The 15,743-nt window shown below is 47.4% G+C and overlaps 1 protein-coding gene and 1 long non-coding RNA gene across 4 annotated transcripts in view; one reads left to right on the top strand and one right to left on the bottom strand.

Moving 5' to 3' along the window:
- Positions 1–15,743, top strand: part of LOC118664515 — an 88,596-nt gene that overhangs the window by 49,496 nt on the left and 23,357 nt on the right. The gene's annotated exons all lie outside the window — the stretch shown is intronic.
- PANX1 (pannexin 1) overlaps positions 1–15,743 on the bottom strand; it is a 102,033-nt gene that overhangs the window by 23,623 nt on the left and 62,667 nt on the right. For all 3 annotated transcript variants that reach the window (XR_004970331.1, XR_004970333.1, XR_004970332.1), the window contains exon 5: positions 2,007–2,266. The gene's annotated coding sequence lies outside the window, so the exon portion shown is untranslated. The remainder of the gene's footprint in view (positions 1–2,006; positions 2,267–15,743) is intronic.

Here is a 15,743-nt window from a genome sequence, read left to right on the forward strand (position 1 = left end):
GGCTCTTCAAAGGGCAGCTGCCCCTTGAACTGGGTCCTGAAGTGCAAATACTAGTTAGTTACACTGCTGCACAGGGTCTGGGAAGCCAAGACTTAGGGTTTGGTCTGCAGGTAGGTCCGTCTCGTTTGTGCTGCCTGAAGGTGCCCAGGTGTTCCACCAGCGCACGGTGCGCAGCGCGTATAACTCTGCAGTAAGTGTAATGGTTTCTGCTTTGCTGATGATGCTTGAACTCACTCATGGTTATTGAAGCACTTGCTCTGTGCCCAGAGAGGCTGATTGGGAGCAGGAGGGTCACCTGAGTAGCTCATTCACGAGGACCACACATTTAGACCATTAATGTTCTTTTCAAAAAGGTTATAAATATAACCACCGAGTTTTCCCGAGAAGGGGATATTCATCATCCGCCGTTTCTGAGCATAGAGTCTACAAGCTCCTTGAGTTAATATTTTCTAGAATTCCTATAATCATTGTTCCTTGTATTTTTGATATGAAAGTTATCATTCACTAAATGTTCACATGTGAGCTTTTCCCCAATCTATGAAATATTGTTTAGCTATTCATTTTCTATCCAGAGCCTTAAACAATGGAATGGGCTGAGCTCCTCGTGACCAAACACCCCTCTCACTGTTGACTTTACCAGGTTTACCACCATCCCCGCCTTTCTCTTGGGGCTTCGTTTACAGTTGCTCCTCTGACTCAGATGGGTGGCACACAGAGAAGAAGCAAGCCCAGAGTCAGTGTGGGTGTTGTTGTTTTTTTAACATAAAGTCAAGAAGGAGTCCCACAGTTGTATTAGAATCTGATGGTTCCCATAGCGACAGAATGAATGGGTCAATCAACAAGAAGCTATTGAGTGTCCCCGTAAACTCAGCCCCTTGTTGCAGAACCCAGTTGAGGAGTTTGGAAGAGGGAAGTGGGTAGGGAGCTGGAATATGAAGACAGGGAGACCTGGGCCAGGCTGTGGTGTGGGGGTGCCTAGTTCCCAGATCCGTGCACAGACGGTGGCTGTGATTCAGAGAGGCAGGCAGGCATCATTTGGAGCTACTGCTCACTGCTCTGGGCCCCGTAGCCACTGGCTGGTCCATTGTGGTCAGGTTTTGTGTTTTTTTAAGATTTTGTTGTTGTTAATCCTCACTCCAGGGTATTTTTTTCCATTGATTTTTAGACAAAGTGGAAGGAGAGGAAGATAGAGAAACTTCTATCAGCTGCCTCCTGCACACCCCCTCCTGGGGATTGAGCCTGCAACCTTTTGGTGCATGGGACCATGCCTGACCAGCTAAGGCACACTAGGCCAGGGCGTGTCCAGGCATTTTAACAGGCACCCTGGCAGTTCCTGGATGTCAATAGAAAAGGTAATGGGGTGGCCATAGAGTGGGTTTTGGTTTTGTTGTGAAATTATATTTATACTAGAGGCCTGGTGCACGAAAACTCGTGCACTGGGAGGGGGATCCCTCAGCCCAGCCTGCCCCCTCTCACAGTCCGGGAGCCCTCAGGGGATGCCCTAAGCCGCAGTCAGGCCTCCCTCTGTGGGAGGCGACTGGGCCGATCAGGGGAAGGCACCGCCCCCATCACCCTGCTGCTGCTGCCACTGCCAGCTGCCGCCACCACCTGCCCTCACAGCCACCACGGCTGTTGCCTGCCCTTGGCCCTCACAGCCGCCGTGGCTTTGTCCAGAAGGACATCCGGAAGGACGTCTAGAAGACGTCCGGTCTATCTGTTCTAATTAGCATATTACCCTTTCGTTAGTATAGATGCCAGGCATACTGACTCTGACTTAAATTGCATGTAAATTTGGGAGGTGGGTCTGACGAAGCTTATGGGGGATTAAGGAACCCATTAACACACACTGACAAGTATTTACTAAAGATCTTTTAACCTCACATCATTGTGCCTTCGCTGGGGATTTTACAGGCAGAACAAAGATTGAAGAGAATTGGGCGAACTCTAAGGAATGATGAATTTAATATATTTATACCTTAAACATGAATTTAAAAATTGAAATGTACCTTACTCCAGTGCAGCTCGGATGCCATCTCCAGTTCTTTCTCCCTGGGCAATGGGTAAAATTCTCAGCAGGAAAGCCTGGGGCCTGGGCTCGTTACACACACTGACCCACAGCAGTTCTGGTGGCTTGGTGACTTCCTCTGGTCACAGAAGTCACGCCAGCTGCAGGGCAGCTTTCTCCCCATTCGCTGCAGGGAGCAGAGCCTTTGCACGCTGTGCTCCCAGAGTGCCCGCTGCTTCTGTGGTGATGGCTTGCAGATGCCTGTTTAAAAGTGGAACTGAGGTGTCAGGGTAGCTAGTTCCCAAGGCTCATGGCGTAGATGAATCGCCTGCAGAGCCCATGAAAGCGCGGTTTCCAGGGCTGCACCGCTGCATTCCCATCAGTGGATTGGGGGGTGGGGGGGGCAGGGGATCCTGGTGGGGCCACCCCGGGAGACACTAGTGTGGATGGCAGTTAGGACCAGGAATTCTAGTCAGGCAAGTCTCAAGTCTGTGCTCCCGCCTCTGAAGTCTCATCCACTTGATTTTAAGTGGGGAGAAGGGCACCTTCCCTTAGGAGGCCAGGTGGCCACCCAAGACCATGAAGCTAGTCAGTGGCAGGGCTGGACTAGCGTTCAGGTTTGCTGGTCCTGACGCTGTACTTCTCCTGGGTGGCAGAGCAGCTCCAGAGGCTGTGGAATGGCCCCTCCCCAGGTCTCCATCCCCTGCAGGCCAAGTGGGAGTGCTTGGCACAGAGGAGGAATGGGGAAGCATCTGGATGAGCAGACTATTATAGTGGTAAAACTTTGGAGGTCCCTTCTCTGGGCCTGGCCCTGCGCTAGTGCTTCTGAGTCCTGCCCTGCGGGGGCTGGGCTACCCTACCTATCCATGCAGTGACCACTCAGGTGATGGCTACCAGCTTTCCCCCTCCCCATCTCGGGACAAATCAGGGCATGTGACTCCCTCATGCAGCCTCTCTTACCCTCTACACTGCCTCCCCATTCCCTGTGTCAGCCCTCATGCTCCTCATATGTAAAGTGGGCATAATCAGCCCTCTCACCTGCACAAGGAGATGGCACCAGTCCTATAACATCGGCAAAGGGAGTTCCTGACCCCCTTTGGTTCACTGCTTGCTAAGGATGGCCTGTCACATTAGCAGAAACTAGCACTGAGTTCAGAGCGGGCACCACAGGAGCCAGGGGTATGGTGCACAGGGTGGGTAAGGGGTATGGTGCACAGGGTGGGTAAGGGGTAGGGTGCACAGGGGGGTAAGGGGTATGGTGCACAGGGTGGGTAAGGGGTAGGGTGCACAGGGTGGGTAAGGGGTATGGTGCACAGGGTGGGTAAGGGGTATGGTGCACAGGGTGGGTAAGGGGTATGGTGCACAGGGTGGGTAAGGGGTATGGTGAACAGGGGGGTAAGGGGTATGGTGCACAGGGTGGGTAAGGGGTATGGTGCACAGGGTGGGTAAGGGGTATGGTGAACAGGGGGGTAAGGGGTATGGTGCACAGGGTGGGTAAGGGGTAGGGTGCACAGGGTGGGTAAGGGGTATGGTGCACAGGGTGGGTAAGGGGTATGGTGCACAGGGTGGGTAAGGGGTATGGTGCACAGGGGGGTAAGGGGTATGGTGCACAGGGTGGGTAAGGGGTATGGTGCACAGGGTGGGTAAGGGGTATGGTGCACAGGGGGGTAAGGGGTATGGTGCACAGGGTGGGTAAGGGGTATGGTGCACAGGGTGGATAAAGGATATGGTGCACAGGGGGGTAAGGGGTATGGTGCACAGGGTGGGTAAGGGGTATGGTGCACAGGGGGGTAAGGGGTATGGTGCACAGGGTGGGTAAGGGGTAGGGTGCACAGGGTGGATAAAGGATATGGTGCACAGGGGGGTAAGGGGTATGGTGCACAGGGTGGGTAAGGGGTATGGTGCACAGGGTGGGTAAGGGGTTTGATGCACAGGGTGGGTAAGGGGTTTGATGCACAGGGTGGGTAAGGGGTAGGGTGCACAGGGTGGGTAAGGGATATGGTGCACAGGGGGGTAAGGGGTAGGGTGCACAGGGGGGGGTAAGGGGTATGGTGCACAGGGGGGTAAGGGGTAGGGTGCACAGGGTGGGTAAGGGATATGGTGCACAGGGGGGTAAGGGGTAGGGTGCACAGGGTGGGTAAGGGGTATGGTGCACAGGGGGGTAAGGGGTAGGGTGCATAGGGGGGTGAGGGGTAGGGTGCACAGGGTGGGTAAGGGGTAGGGTGCCCAGGGCCAGCAGGGTGCCCCACCCTTGGAACAGCTCACTGGTGCTGCTTCAGGGGTTCTGTGAATGCCAGCACCCCTGCAGAGCACTAGGATTTGTCTTGTCTTGGAGCTGGGGAAGGAAGTTAGAGACATGTATGTGAGAATGTGGGAGTCAGCAGGCATCCAGCGGGCCCTGGGTAGGGGTAACCTTGGGGAACCTCATTGTTCCTGCAGTTCCTGAAAGCTTCACCATTTTCCTAAACAATGGATCTCAGCAGGTTCTGCTACCCCTGCTGGAGCAGCCTCCCCTCTTCCTTCCTTGGCCCAGGGCAGGGCAGGGGGTACAGCACCGGGAGCCCCCCAGAGTCACCTCATTAGAACAAGGCATTCCTATCACCTAGGAAATAACAAGGGTTTCAGCATCCCTGTGTCAGGAACCGGGGGTGAAAGACCAAATACCAGAGCAAAGGATGCTCCTAGTGCTCTTACCACTTAGGAAGTGGCCAGGGGCAGAGAGCCATACATGCATTCTCTGTTATCTCACAGGCACCAAGCAAGTCGATGCCTGTAAAGGACACAGCGCCTGACCCATGATAAATTAATAATCCTAACTCCTGTCCAATGGCCTGGTCAAGCCACATACATGAATGACATTTTGTTTTATTTTCTGCATGTACTCTCCAAATTCTCCCCCTATGAACATACATTACTGTTCTAATTAGGGAAACATGTACTAGTATACACCTGCTGGTAATTCCCACCCACCAGACCTGACTCCTTTGGGCCTGGCTGCTGGATCATCAGAAGCCTACATCCATTATCCTCCTTTTTCAGTCTGTGAGTTGGATGGATTCTTATTATGAGACACCCACTACGGGCCTGAAAATGCAGGGGAAGATTACCACCTGTGAGTTAAAATAGGACAAACACAATGAATTCTAATAAAATAATGAGAACTCACATTAGGCTTAGACTGTCTCTGCCGGGCACAGGCACAGCCATAAACAAGTAGAAGCCCACTTATGTGCTCCCTCATTGAATCCTCACAATGGTCTTCTGAGGTAGAAGACCATTTCAGTTGAATATGGAGTCGTAATGAGCTTTCTGAAGTCACGTAGCAAAACCACAACTAGGAGCCAGTCTGTCAGCCTTCGGAGCCCACCCACTCAACCCTCTTTAAATCTACTTGGGAAAGAATTCCTCCCAAGCCAGCAATGCTTGACTGAACTGTTGCGTGTTGATAGAAAAACACGTTAGAAAATTACGATGTGCGTTCTCTTCCTGAGTAATTCAGTCCCCAAATCATTACGTGCGCAAAACAAGGCAAGTGTCTATGGAGAGCTGTAGCTCCATGTGGGGTGTGGGTACCAAGGTGAGTGAGACGGACAGACACCCAGCCATGACTGTGACTCCCGCAGGACAGGGGGACAGGGCCTGGGAGAGGGAGCAGTGACTGCAGGACTTTGACTCCGTATGTTTCTGTATTGCCTGGTTTTTTTAATTTTTAATTTTTGGAAATGAATATGTAATCATGAAGAGCTTCATCATCTTTATTTTTTTTAATAAAAAAGAAAAGAAAAGAGAGAAAGGAAAGTAGAGACCAAGAGGAACAGTGACCTGTTTGAGGGGTGAGGGCGGGGAAGGTTGAAGGGGAGCCCAAGGCTGGGAACAGGAGCGTTAATGCCTGAACTGCGTGGTTTCCACCAGCGCCCACAAAGGCTGCACAGTGGGCCGGGGGTGGGGGGTTCCCCAGTAGCTTCTCCAGCCTCCGCTCCAAATGCTACAGGTTCTCGCCCACAGGGCCCATCTGGTGTATCTTTGGGGGCTCTCTGAGTCAGGGATATTCCTGAGTCGTTTTGAAAATACGTCACTCTTACAACCCTCCCCTGTCTTTGCTGCCATTCACTTGGGACCCAGCAACAAAACTCTCCTCTTGGAAAAGGTGGAGGTTTTCTTGTCTTGGAAATGACCTTTCCACAATCCTTATCCAGCCCAATGCCTCACCACTGGGTTCTATGAAGACACTCGCAGTGCCTTCCCTTGGCAGTACTATTTGTTGACCTATTGAGTGTGACCTTGGTTCACATGATCTCACTGAATCCTCACAACAGCCCTGAAAGGCAGACACTGTTACCAAGAGACATTTTTTAAAAAATATATATTTTATTGATTTTTTACAGAGAAGAAGGGAGAGAGATAGAGAGTTAGAAACATCGATGAGAGAGAAACATCAATCAGCTGCCTCCTGCACATCTCCTACTGGGGATGTGCCCGCAACCCAGGTACATGCCCTTGACCGGAATCGAACCTGGGACCTTTCAGTCCGCAGGCCGATGCTCTATCCACTGAGCCAAACCGGTTTCAGCCAAGAGACATTTTAAATGACTTCCCCACAGTCACTTCTCGTAACTATGAAAACTAAGGCGCCAACCCAGGTTTTCCTAATCAAAACCCAAATTGAACTTTTCAACATATCACACTGCCTTTTTATTCTGCTGCAAAAGTTAGGGATTTTTTAAGTTTTCGAACAAAGTTTACTTTGTGCTGTTTGACCTTTTTTTTTTTTTTTTTGAAAGGATTGAGTGTTTTCTATGAGCTGACGCTGTGTCGTGCCTATATGTAGACATCTCCTCCAATCCTCACCCAAACCCCCTGACTCCTATGTGACAGATGAGGAAATCAGGAACCAAGATCTCACAGTGGTCACTGGTGGCCTCGAGACAGAACTCAGGCCGCTTGTCATAAGCACCCTGCCCCTTAACCACTTGACTATGTGCCTCACCCCAAAGCTAAGGGAACATTCTGATTGGCTTGTGAAGATTTAGTGAGCTAATGGAGCCTTTCTCGGCCTTCCCCTCCCTTTTTGCCACCATTCTTCCCCAGAAAACTCCATGAAGCCAAGGACCTATCGGTTTGTTCAACTTTATAGCCCCTTCGTTGGTCACAATAGGAGTTGAAAAGCCTTTGTTGAATGAGGGTATGCCACCTCTTCTTGCAGCTGAGCAGAGTTTGGCCGTGAAGGCTCCTCACCAGAGCTTTGTGTCTAGGGCAGCGGTTCTCAACCTGTGGGTCGCGACCCCTTTGGCGGTCGAACGACCCTTTCACAGGGGTCGCCTAAGACCATCCTGCATATCAGATGTATACATTATGATTCATAACAGTAGCAACCTTACAGTTATGAAGTAGCAACGAAAATAATTTTATGGTTGGGTCACAACATGAGGAACTGTATTTAAAGGGCCAGAAGGTTGAGAACCACTGGGAAACCAACCGTCTTTGGCTTTCTGCCCCAATTAGATCAATGTTCATTCAGCTCAGTGAGAAGCCTGGTTCCTCAGCTGATGGCTGACCAAAGACTGTCCTGGGCCAGATGGGAGATTACCTACTCGGCACAGACTGCAAGCCTGGAAGCAGGCACCATAGAGTGAAAAGAGCCCTGGGCTGGGAGTCCATGACCTGGGGTCTTATACTCTCGGCCTCCCCCCCTCTCTGGGCCTTACCATCCTTGGCTCTAAAAGGAAGGAGTGGACCAGATGAGCTCTGGCCACGGGGCTTTATTCAGCAGGAAGACAGACTGAGCGGGAGTGTGAATTCATGGTCAGTGGGAATCGCTGCTCCAAGCTGGTGCCCATCTCCAGCTAGAGCTCAGCATCAGCTGCCAGAAAAGAAGGCCTGACAATTACTGAGCTCTGTGCAAGTGACATGCCTTTGTGCTATTCTGTGAACTCCTCCAAACAAGCCTTTGTAGAATCCTCTTCAGCAATAAAAAGGGATAATTATTGACACACGCAACAACTTAGACGAATCTCCAGGGCACTGTGCTGAAAGGAAAAATGCCATTTCAAAAAGTTGTATGGTATATGATTCCATTTCTACAGCATTCGAGACATGACAAAATTATAGAAATGAAGAACAGATTAGTGGTTGCCAGAGGGTGGGTGGGTGGGTGCTGACCATACCTTTTTCTGTAGTGGCTGCACTAGTTTGCAATCCCACTGTCGGGTTGCAGCCCCTCGGCTAGGGGCTGGACCTCTGTGGACGGTGGGAATTGGGAGAAGACATGAGTAGTCGGAGGCATATGGGAAAGACTTTATTGCAGACCAAATAGCCATTGCTAACACAGGAGCCATCGGACAAAGTTCTTCAAAGTAGCCCCCACAGAGCAGCCGAGCAGTTTGGGTTTTGATTAGGAAAATCTGGGTTGGCGCCTTAGCTTTCATACTTATGAGAAGTGACCGTGGGGAAGTCATTTAAAATGTCTCTTGGTACCAATGTCTGCCTTTCAGGGCTGTTGTGAGGATTCAGTGAGATCACGTGAACCAGGGTCACACTCAATAGGTCAACAAATAGTACCTATTACCTTATCTCAGTAACACATATTTATACCAACTTAGACAAAAGAGGCCTCTTGCCAAATAGTGACATCAGTATTTGGGTTATAGAAAGATATGCCTGTGCAGTGCATACAATGAAACTGCTGTGTGCACATGCGTAGGGCACATGGGCCTTGAACATCCGGTGTACTCTGGTCAGGGTACAGCAAAGGAAAGCACACAGGGCAGTAAAGATTCGATGCCACTTCTCACCAACAGTGCACAAGGGTTCCCTTTTCTCCACATCTTTGCCAACACTTGTTTGTTGATTTATTGGTTTATTCTGACAGGTGTGAGGTGATATTTCATTGTGGTTTTAATTTGCATCTCCCTGATGATTAGTGATGTTGAGCATCTTTTCGTATGTCTATTGGCCCTCTGTAGGTTCTCTTTGAAGAAATGTCTATTCAGGTCATCTGCCCATTTTTTGATTGGATTGTCTGGGGTGGGGGTGGTGTAACTTATATGAGTTCCTTGTATATTTTGGATGTTTCCCCCTTATCAGATGTACCATTTTTAAAATATCTTCTCCCATTCAGTAGGTTGTCTTTTCCTTTTGCTTTCCTTTGCTGTGCAAAAGCTTTTTAGTTTGATGTAGTCTCATTTATTTTTTTTCTTTTATTTCCCTTGCTTGAGGAGATAAATCCAAAAAGATTGCTAAGAGTTTACTGCTTATGTTTTCTTCTAGGAGTTTTATGGTTTCAGATTTACCATTTAAGTGCATAATCCATTTTGAGTTTATTTTTGTTTATGGTGTAAGAAAGTGGTCTAATTTCATTTTTTTTGCCTGTATCTGTCCAGTCTTGCCAACACTACTTATTGAAGAGACTTTCTTTACCCCATTGTATATCCTTGCCTCCTTTGTCCTAGTACTGAGCTCTTTAAACGAGGCTAGTCTGAAATGAGATGTGCTGTAAGTATAAAATCCACACTGGATCAAAGCCTTAGAACAAAAAATGTAAAAATTCCAACACTTCTTATATTGGTTACATGTTCAAATAATGATACGTTGGATGTATTAGGTTAGTTAAAATTATTACTTGTATTTTCAACTATTTCATTTTGTTTTTTTATGTGGCTACTGTTAGGGTCACTGAAGGAGGAATGCACGAGGCCAAAGTGATTAGGGATTATAAATGTATTAGATCACCTGCATAACAGATGGGCTGAACCCCAAAATGGCACCAGCACCCAGGGATGGGGAGTCAGAGATTTTAAAGGACTCTAGGCGGGCTTTTTCTGGGCAGAGAATTCTCTGTGCAGGTCCGGATCCTGGGAAAGTCCGGAGGGGAGACATAATGATCTTAGCAAGTGGAATGTGGTCTAAGCGAAAGGGAATGTCTGTTGTGAAGTGGCCTACGGGTCAGTTTCCAGGGGGAGGGAGCATCGATTCAATTATTTGACCAAACCTAACAGCTACCTGAAAGCTAAAATGACTTATGTGGCTCTCATCGCAGGCTATTGGGTAACCTGTCTTGGCCATCCTTTTGCTGTCTAATGCTTGCTCTTTTTTCTGCTCATTTTTGAAGCAGCCATAGTTTGGGGCAATTTCTTTTCTTTTTTCTTAAATGAAGCCTCCCTTATCTCAAGAGATGATATTATTTATAAAGTACTTAGATAGTTAAGAGCTTCAATCGCCTCTGTGCTTATCAATACTTTCTTTGTAACAGGCAGCTTTGATATTCAAAATGAATAAATGCATTGACAGTTAAAATCTTTAGGGTCTCTTTACCTCTGAAATTACCATTAGAATACTTCGTTTTACATTCCATAAGTTTCCATGGAAGCTGGGGTTCTGTTGGACTCCTTGTTTCCTGAAATAATGCAAATTACATTTCTGGGGATTTGGGAGTGATTTTTGACAGCACTTTAGAGTCTCTTGTTTTCGTTTTCCTTCTGTCTGAGAAAAGACACAGTGCAACACTGGAACAGGCTCTTGCTTTTCCTTCATTCCCCACACTTGAGTTGCTTCTTTCCCGAGGGGTCTGCAGTGTCTAGTCTACCACACAGTAGCATTTATTCCTTCTCTTTGTTCACCTCGAAGTCAAGAGGGGAGTATAGAGCCGCAGGCCCAGGTCAGCAGCCTCCAGTTTGTGATCCCTCCCCGAACCCTGTCCTCACCCCCTGGGTGGCGGTGGTGGTGGGGTGGTGGAAAGCATCATAGACTAAGCCTCTTTCCTGACTGGGCACAAATCCTGAACAGAAAAGGTGTCATCATTCTCCTCTCACTACAGTGGTATCAGTGTTCAATACTAGTTCTGACTTCAGGGTTCCAATAAAGTGGTGTATGTTAGTGAGGAGACAAAAGCAAGCTAGGAGTCAGGAATCGGGACCATGGTGAGGGGGAAAAAGTAGACTTGGGAACCCAGCTAGATGGAGTTACTAAGGCAACCCAACTGGGCAGGGATGGGAGGGTGCGCCAGGAAGACATAAACTTTAAAATGTATGAACGTTGCTAAGACAGGCAGCTTGCAGATAACCAATCACAAGACAGTGAGATATATATATAAAACCAATCCCAAGACTGTTACTAATATAGAATTCTTTGAAAGGACCAATCAGAAACTAGCAAGCATAGATATAAAAAAGCACACCGCCTTCTTCCCCTCCCCCCTACATTCTAGATTCTTGGATTGATGGCAGGAGACGTGCTCCCCTGCGCCCCTGTAGCTTATGGCCATGCAGGATTCCATACATGTACTAATAGACTAATTTGCTTGAACTACACCCAGTTGCAACATAGAGCCTCAGCTGCACCTTTTCCAGGACTGGCTTCTCTCTTAACAACTTGGCCTCTGTTTTTGTCCGTGAATTCATTCTTCAGTTTTGTGAGACAATGGACTTGGACTCAAACCTCACCTTTCGGTTTCATTAGAACCTTTAGAGAATGAAGTGAGGCAGCTCAGATATCAATGAGCATGAGTGCAGGTGGAGAAACTGCCAGCTCCTTCCAAAAGGCCCCCGTTAGGCCCTCCATCCCTAACGTGGGAGGATGGAGGATGCCTTGTCCTTGGCCACCTCCAACTGGGCAAAATGGAGGAGCAGTAGTGAGAACCATGATGGGCCCGGGGACAGTTCCCTTCTAACCTGGTGCTCCTCTTCACACTGGGCATCCTCAGAAGGTATTCATGAGGGAACATGAAGGCGTAAATAATTCCTTAGTGTCTGGGTGGGTGTCAGGCTGTGGGCCAGGTGCTGGGGACACAGGGAAAAGGAAGGCACCACCCCTGCCTTCGAGGGCCTCCCAGGCTGGTGGGAGACAGACAAGAACACCAGTGCAGAGCTGCAGTGTGCTTTGCACGGAGGCAATATGCAATCCCCGGCACAGAAGAAACACCTGATGGGGGGAGGTCACTGAGAACTTCCCTGGGGGCACCTTACAGCTTTGTTTTTCTATTGTGGTAAAATATACACAACATAAAATCTACCATCGTCACTATTTTTAAGTGTACAATTTAGTAATGTTAAGTACATTCACATTGTTGTGCAGATCCCCAGAACTCTTTCCATCTTGCAAAACAACGCTGCACCCATTAAACAACTACTCTCTGTTCTCCCCAGCCACAGCCCCTAGCAACCACCATTCTACTTTCTGTCTCTATGAATGTCATGGTTCTAGTGACCTCACATAAGTGGAATCATATGTATGGTTTTTGATTTTTTGTTTTGGTGTGTGTGTGTGAGAGAGTGGCTTATCTCACTGAGCATAAAGCCCTCAAGGTTTATCCATGTTGTAGCATGGGTCACAGTGAGACTTTTAGGAATTCAGGAAGTGACCAGAGCCTGACAGTAGCACTGGGAATGGAGAGGGGCCTCAAAAAAGATGTGGAGGAGGCTATACTACAGGTTCAGGGACAGAGAGGTTGGGATTAGGACAACTTCCATGGCAGGCAGACCCTAGGGTGGCCCCCATGATTCCCCTGATGTTCATGCACCATGTAATCTCCTCCTATCTCCCATCCGACCCCTCACCAAGTGTAGGTGGGACCTGAAACTTGCTTCTAGGCAACAGAATATGGCACAGGTGAAGGGATTTTACAGATGTGGTTAAGTTCCCAAAGCAGTTGATTTTGAGTTAACCAAAAGGAAGAATTATCTTGACTAGCCTGACATAATCAGGTAAAAACCTTTAAAAGGGGGATAGGGCCCCAGCTGAGGTGAGAGACAACCCTGATAGGCTTGATGACATCAGCAGTCATGTCAAAGAAACCCATGTGGCAAGGATCTGTGGGCGGCCTCCAGCCAACATCTATTTATTTAAAAACCCTGGGTGTAACACCCATCATAACCAAGGCTCGACCAACCAGAAGGAAGTCAGTCCTGCAGGGGTCGCCTTGGCAACGGCTTTGCCCTCCCTGAACTGTTTGAGCTGTTTCCGGTGAGGGAGAGGTTTGAGACAGGAACCGGCCTTCTCGTAGCATGGAGGCACTGAGTCCTGAATCATCTTGGCAATGGCTGCGCCCTCCCTGAGCTGTTTCCTGTGAGGCCTGAGGGAAGAACCCACCCTCATAGCGCCAGGAGCGCCCAGCGGCAGTCAGTCCTGGGTTGCCGAGGCGGAGGCCACTGCGTGGTAGAACTCTGGGTCTGGCCCAACAGGGGGCGTGGCCAGCCTGCAAACCAGACCCTGACAGGAGGGAGGAGGGAGCTCCATTCCTCACAGAATCCTCTGTTGGATAGCTTGCTGTCAGTGGCCTGCCAGCCAGGAACCCCATTCACCTGCACCCCGGACCCTGATAGGAGGGAGGAGGAAGCCCCATTCCTCACAGAATTGACAGGTGGCCAGCTTGCTGTCAGGGGCCTGCCAGCTAGGAATCCTATTCACCTGCATATCTGTATAAAGTTTTAATGTTATATTAGAGGCTGTGGTGGTACTGTTTTACCCACAGCATCTACAGGAATTGCTGTAAATTTACTTCTCAGTGGAAGGACCTTTCATTCCCAATATAAATTACCAATTCCATTAAATGAAACTTCAATTTCTAGACTCAATATAAAGAGTGAAGTTGCTAAAACTATTAAAAAGGCCTAACTTCTAATTACTGATGAATGCACCATGGCATCCAGTCATGCTATCAATGCCATAGACAGATTACTAAGAGAAATTATGAATTTGAATGTTGTATTTGGAGGAAAGTTCTCCTTCTTGGAGGGGATTTTGGACAATTTCTCAGTACTGTACCACATGCTATGCGATCGGCCATAGTACAAACGAGTTTAACTTACTGTAATGTTTGGGGATGTTTCAGAAAGTTGTCTCTTACAACAAATATGAGATCAGAGGAATCTGTTTATAGTGGATGGTTAGTAAAACTTGGAGATGGCAAACTTGATAGCAGTTTTCATTTAGGAATGGCTATTATTGAAATCCCCCATGAAATGATTTGTAAAGGATCTATTATTAAAACTACCTTTGGAGCCGAAACAGGTTTGGCTCAGTGGATAGAGCGTTGGCCTGTGGACTGAAAGGTCCCAGGTTCGATTCCGGTCAAGGGCATGTACCTGGGTTGCGGGCACATCCCCAGTAGGAGATGTGCAGGAGGCAGCTGATCGATGTTTCTCTCTCATCGATGTTTCTAACTATCTCTCTCCCTTCCTCTCTGTAAAAAATCAATAAAAAATATATTTAAAAAAACCCCAAAAACTACCTTTGGAAATACTGTATCTATAGATAATATTAAAAATGTATCTAAACATGCGATTCTTTGTCCAAAAAATGAGCACATTCAAAAATTAAATGAAGAAATTTTGGATATACTTGATGGAGATTTTCACACATATTTGAGTGATGATTCCATTGACTCAACAGATGATGCTGAAAGGAAAATTTTCCCATCAAATTTCTTATTAGTATTACTCCTTCGGGAATGCTGTGTCATAAATCAAATTGAAAGTGGGTGCAATCATCACGCTATTGAGAAATCTTAATAGTAAATGGGGTCTTTGTAATGGCACCAGATTTATTATCAAAAGATTATGACCTAACATTATCGAAGCTGAAGTATTAACAGGATCTACAGAGGGAGAGGTTGTTCTGATTCTAAGAATTGATTTGTCCCCATCTGACACTGGCCTCCCACTTAAATTAATTTGACGACAGTTTCCTGTGATGCCAGCATTTGTGATGTCTATTAATAAATCACAAGGACAAACTCTAGACAGAGTAGGAATATTCCTACCTGACCCCGTTTTTGCACATGGTCAGTTGTATGTTGCTTTCTCTCGAGTTTGAAGAGCATGTGACGTTAAAGTTAAAGTTCTAAATACTTCACCACAAGGGAAATTAGTCAAGCACTCTGAAAGTGTTTTCATTCTTCATGTGGTGTACAGGGAGATATTAGAATAAGTTTAATCACTTTTTCAGTCATTGTTTGCATCACTTGTTTTTATATCATGTTTTTGTTGTTCTTATATCATGTTTTTGTTTTCATATCATGTTTTTGTTGTTTTTATATCATGCCTCTGTTGTTGTATATCCTTTTGTTACTGTTTATTAATACATTTATATACATTTTACTAATTTCCTTTCATCTCCCACACTTCTATTATAGAGAAAGGGCAAATAGCAATATTAAAATATTTCCTCTAATTAATTCCCTTTTAATGTGCACAAATTTCGTGCACTGGGCCACTAGTTCAGTAAAAAGAAGTCAGACAATCAGAAGGAAATGAATTCTGCCAACAACCTGTGGGAGCTTGGGAGCCACTCCTTCTCCAGTCAGGCCTCTGAGGAGAATGTAACCCATCCACACCTCCACTGTAGCCTTGTCAGATCCTGAGTGGAGGGCTCAGCTCAGCCATGCCCAGGCTCTTGACACAGGGAAACTTGAGACAATAAATGTGTTGCTCTAAGCTGCTAGGGTAGCGGTAATTTGTTATGGAAGGATAGAAAACAAATACAGCTTCCAAGGTTCCTGGGATGCCACCCTAGGAAACAGCCAAGAGCAGGAGTAATATCACCACAGCTACCATGTATGGAGAACTCACTCGATGGCAGACACTGTACTAAGATTTTGAATGGCTCTGATTCATTACCCACAATTGTCAATTGTGTTAATTGACCATTGTACAAAAGAGTCCCCCTCTTGGGAGAAGTGGGCAGGCCAATCATGTTTAGCAGCACAGAGTCTGTACTCCTTCCTCTCCAAGCCCAGGCAAACAAT

This window comes from Myotis myotis, unplaced genomic scaffold (assembly GCF_014108235.1).
Source record: "Myotis myotis isolate mMyoMyo1 unplaced genomic scaffold, mMyoMyo1.p scaffold_m19_p_10, whole genome shotgun sequence".
Taxonomy (NCBI): domain Eukaryota; kingdom Metazoa; phylum Chordata; class Mammalia; order Chiroptera; family Vespertilionidae; genus Myotis; species Myotis myotis.